Genomic DNA, 5,147 nt, shown 5'->3' with positions numbered 1-5,147 from the left:
CAGGTTGGATGTTGCTCACTGGCTCAGGAGATGAGCTTTGTGGTTCGTGCCTGCCATAGTTCAGGCAGTGGCTTATTACCAGTTGGCTGTAGTCCTTCCTGCCTTTCCAGCATTTGTTTATGGAAAGTTCAAGTGGAGATCAGCACCTTGCTCCACCCCCTTCTCTGGTGCACTTTCAGCTTTCCTGCCCCCTCTTCTGTGTGCTAGTTTTCAGTTTGTTGTTTATTATTCAGTTGTTTTTTTTTTTTTTTTTTTTTGCAGGAGGGTCAGTCTGCCCAGGGGGCTATGCTAGTTTATCTCAGGGATGGCTGGAGGAATACTACATGATGCCTGGCATTAACCTGTTGGTCTGCTGAATGTCTCCCAACCAGGTTTAGAGCTGGCAGTGGTGGTGGTTTTAGTGGAGGTGGTGGCAGACCTCCTGTTTTCTGAGTATAACATGGTATGGAGAAGCTTTCTATGGGCTAGGGGTTCAGGCTGTAAGGTTTTGATTCTCCTTGGTCCTTTATTTCTGCCAAGTGTCGCTCCATCATCTCAGCAAGGTTTTGGAGTCATGGAGCTCACACTTTCTGGTTCTGGACCTAGTCAGCATCTTGGGTCCACCTGATACTTTCTTAGAAATAAAATCAAAAGATAAAACTGTAGAGTGAAGTTATGGAAGCTCTCTAGGGACTGTTTAGTCCAATGTAGTAATTTTCAGCATCAGGAAATTAAGGCTGAGCAATCTCCTCCTCACCCCAGTACTGGGGTTTGAACTTAGGATCTCATGCTTGTTAGGAAGGCACTCTACAACTCGAGCCATGAATGTTTCTTTTTGGCTTTGGTTATTTTTCAGATAGAGACTTAAACTTTATGTACAGGGCTGACCTTAAACCACAGTTCTCCTACCAGTGACTGTGGTATAACTGGGTTTGCAGATATTTGCCTCTTGGGATGGGGTCAAAGTATTTTGCTGGGCTGACCTTGAACCATGATTTTTCTACCTGTAACTTCCTTTTAGCTGAAGTCATAGGTATGTAACCATCTGGATCAATGTCATGTGAGGTATTCTTTCTTCATCTCTATGTGCTAATTTATGGGTTACAACATCTTACCAGGACCTATGGAATGGCCAAGAGATTTCTTTCAAGTCCCAACTTTCATTCCTGCTTGCCATAAAAAGAAAGACAAGGCACATTTTCAGGAAGAGGTTTTGGGGTGAAGTCAGGTTAAAGTGATTCCATTCAACAGGCCACTAAGATTGGTCATAATCTTTTAGCCAAAAAAGAAACAAAATTCAGGCTCCTAGATAATTATAAGCCAGTCACATTTCCACAAAGCCATGATTAACTATTCAAATATATAACAAGTGATTATATGCTAAGAGCAATTCAGTTAATTACATTGCATTAAAAAATTAGAAATAAATTAATTCTAAAAGCAAAGCATATACTCAAGATGTCTATGTAACAGCTTGAGCATAAATATTTAATGCGTATAAAGTCTTTGATGGGGAGTGTTTGGCAAACATTCACTTGGGAACCAAACCAACAAATTATATGATAATTGCTTTTGTGAAACTTGGTTCAAGAATTACAGGAAATTAAACTTGAGAATTTCAGGATGGTGTATATTCTCAGACCTCCATGCCTTAAAAACTTAATTTAGTTCCTGAATGTTTAATATATATTATCTATATTTCTTTTCCCCATATGGTTTCTTTGCTAGCATTTCAGTTTTCAAATTCATTTTCTAATTGACAAATTTAGTTGAACATATTTATGGTGTACAGCATGATCTTTGGGCCTATGTTTACCTGTGAAATGTCTAAATCAAGCTAACTAATATATCATTTCTCTCACATACTTACCATTTTTGTGGGGAGAACACCAAATCATCTCTCTTAGCATTTTTAAACTTGGCATTTTTAGATTTCACATAAAAGTGAGATCTTATTTAGGCACTGATGGCTCATGCCTGTAATCCTAGCTACTTGGCAGGCAAGATTACAAACATTGAGGTTCAAGGCCATGTAGGGCCCCATCTTCAAAATAACCAGAGCAAAATGGACTGGAGGTGTGACAAAAACAGTAGAGCACCTGCTTTGCAAGTATGAAGCCCTGAGTTCAAATCTCAGTACCTCCAAAAAAAAGTGTAATCCTGTGGCATTATTCTCTCTGCACTTTGCTTCTCTGGGGGAAGCATGTTGTTTCTCTTTGTTTTTGACGCAGAATAATATTCCATTTTGTGTATATTGTGTATGTATATTTACTCATCTGCTGAGAGAAGCAGAGATTGACTCCATGCTTTGGCTGTTGTGAACACTGCTACAGTCAACATGTGTGTACAAATGTCCTTTGTCATACTGGTCCTGTTTCCTTTGAATATGTACCCAGAAGTGGAATTTTTGTGTCACATAGTGGTTCTTACATTGAAAAGTAAACAGCTTTAGGTAATATATTGGAATGTGGTCATATTCCAGATTCAAGACCATCCTTCTCATATTTTCCAAGTGTTACTATACCCAATAATTTAATAATATCAGATTTTCTTACCATGCAGCCATATTTAAGCACCCGATGTGTGGAGTCCAGTGATAGACATTAAAATCCAGAAGTGCACAAGACCACTGTAGTTCCTTTGCATGGTTTATGTACTAGCACAATAGAGAAATTTTTAAGAAGAATATTAGCCAGTAGCCCTAAAATTATACATTGGTGTTGAGTACAAAGTTTTACATCTTATAAAGAATGGTATGAGGTATTTTATCCCATGTGAAGGGATCGAGAAAGACTTACAGAAGTTGAATCTCAAGGAAAAATACTTAATAAGCATGAAATTAGGAGATGCAATATTTTGGAAAGTGGTTTCCTAGGAGAGAGAAAATGATTACAGAGTAAAGGGGGATTCATATGTTTTCCTCTCAGCTATTATGAGGCTTAATTTTAAAAAATGTTCAAAATAATTAGAAAATTCCAAATGGCTGTATCTATTGCTACCAGATTTCTTTGTAGGTGGACAAAGCCTTCACCTAGTTGCAAGAAGTGCTTAGTGGTTAATACCCAGGAGAGTGTAATCAACCCATATCATTTGTCACTTGGCTTAGCATGGATGGTAGAAAAGGTTCTGCCTGATCAAAATAAACTCAATTTGACATCTCAAAGCTACTGACTAGTCATCTTTTTTGTTAATATGTTAAAACTTTCCCAATTTTTTTTCCTCCAGAATTCTAAGGGCACTTTCTATTGAAATAGTGCCTAAGCAAATCATATCCTCAAGAAGTCAGAGGATAGCAATGGAGGGCCAGACAGAATAGCAATGAGCCACCATTGCAACCTTCTAGTGGTCTTCTTCCACACCCTTAAATAAAGGGGCTTGAGTGAGGGGGTACAATTAAGCATGATCTTCAGCAATTTTTATAGCTTTTTATTATATAGCTCTTATCAGCTTGCTCCTATTTCAGCTAGTCCATACTAGGAACTTTACTCTGAACTCTATCATGGCAAACTAAGGTCTCACCTCTGTGAACAGTGTTGTTAGTAGGACCCATTCACTATAAAGCCCTGCATCTGAAGGGGTGATTTTACGTTAAACTCCAACTTCACCACCTCAAGAGTACTCAAATACACTTTCTGTATTTGCAAGATGAGGAAAATAAAACAGAGGAAGGTATCTTTCTACACCCAATTCTTACCTACCCTTTATAAATTTGTGCTGTATTAAAATTTTCTTAGTACTTGATCAGAAAGTAACAGCTCTTTTCTATAATTTCTGTGGTGCTGTAAATGTATGTCTCTTCAGTAACTTCTCCCAGGTAGTATAAGTTGGTAATTACATGTTTGAAGATGAATATAAGACAACCAGCTCCTTGAGTGTAGGATTAATTTCTGGTCATTTTAAACATAGTATGACACTAAGTATATAGTTAATACAAAGGAAAAGGAAATGGAGGTAAAAGAAGGGCAGAGACTGAACAAAGACAGGAAGGACAAGAAAGAAGAAATGCAATGAAAAGTGGTGATTAGTAAAAGTCCAGAAATAAGGTATTGTCACAAATAATACATTTTATATCATTTTAAAATGATAAAATATGAATAAATTTTAAGTCATAAAGATTATTTGCAAATGGGTAGTGTTTTATTAAGCCTGAGAAAAGCTTATAAATTTCACATTCTCTATTTGTTTCTGTGTTAGATTTCTCACTGATGTAAATAAAATACCTCAGATAATGACTTCAGGGAGGAAAGATTTACTTAGGCTCATGGTTTCAGAGGGTTCAGTCTGTGATTACTTGACCACATACATTATGGTGGTGAGAGTGTGGGAAGAGCAGCTTCTCTGCCTCTAGAAGTCAGAAAGCAGAGAATGTGGAATGGATTTGGGATCAGATAAGCTTCAAATTCATACTCCCCTGCTTCAGCCTTTCTCCAAAAATGCCAAACCTCCTAAAGTTTCCAGAACCTTCCAAAGTAGCTAAAGAGTAAGCCTTAAACATGTAAGACTCTGAGGGAAGTTCATATTGAAAGTATAACAATTTTCTGTCTGCATGGTGTTTTGGAGGATGCTAACAAGTTCACTCTGCTATTATACAGCAAAGACAGAATTCCCATGCTATAACCTTTCTTTGGGATCACAATAAAGAGACAGTGTAAATCAGATGAGTGGGAGAGAGAGTAAACGGTGGATTTTGGTTAAAACAAAATCTGGGATAGTAGAGTTTCTATTTATTAACATGAAAAGGACACACTCCCTCATGTCATTAATACTCTGTTCTTTGCCTAATTAGTACATTCTTTTAACCAATTGATATTTTTTAAAAATATGGAACACCTCATGAATTTGTTGCCCTCCTTGTGCAGGGACCATGCTCATCTACTGTGTAACATTCCAGCTTTGGTATCTGTGGTGCCTAAGCAGGCACACGAATTGACATTTTTACAGTCATGTTATCCATAGTAACTCATTTGCCAAAAAATTGTTTGTCTCAACATGTAAATGATCCCTATCTCATTAAAATGTAAGAATATTTACATAAACTGGAAAGAATGGGTTTTTTCAATCTGTGTGCTATAGATATGTGTAATTGTTGCACAAAAACTTATTTAAATATTAAACAGATGAAATATTATTTACCCTGTTTGATCATTCCATACTCTGTGCCTGTATCA

General features: G+C 37.1%; 1 non-coding gene across 1 annotated transcript; it reads right to left on the bottom strand.

The window, feature by feature from the left end:
- Positions 1-4,794: 4,794 nt before the first annotated feature.
- LOC141422056 (U6 spliceosomal RNA) lies at positions 4,795-4,902 on the bottom strand. Its single transcript, XR_012446719.1, has one exon. It is a non-coding gene; the product is annotated as a U6 spliceosomal RNA (small nuclear RNA).
- Between the last annotated feature and the right edge of the window lie 245 nt (positions 4,903-5,147).

This window comes from Castor canadensis, chromosome 3, assembly GCF_047511655.1.
Source record: "Castor canadensis chromosome 3, mCasCan1.hap1v2, whole genome shotgun sequence".
In the NCBI taxonomy this organism is placed as follows: Eukaryota; Metazoa; Chordata; class Mammalia; order Rodentia; family Castoridae; genus Castor; species Castor canadensis.
Note: the sequence above shows the minus strand (reverse complement) of the source record. Positions and strands in the feature narration are given on the sequence as shown.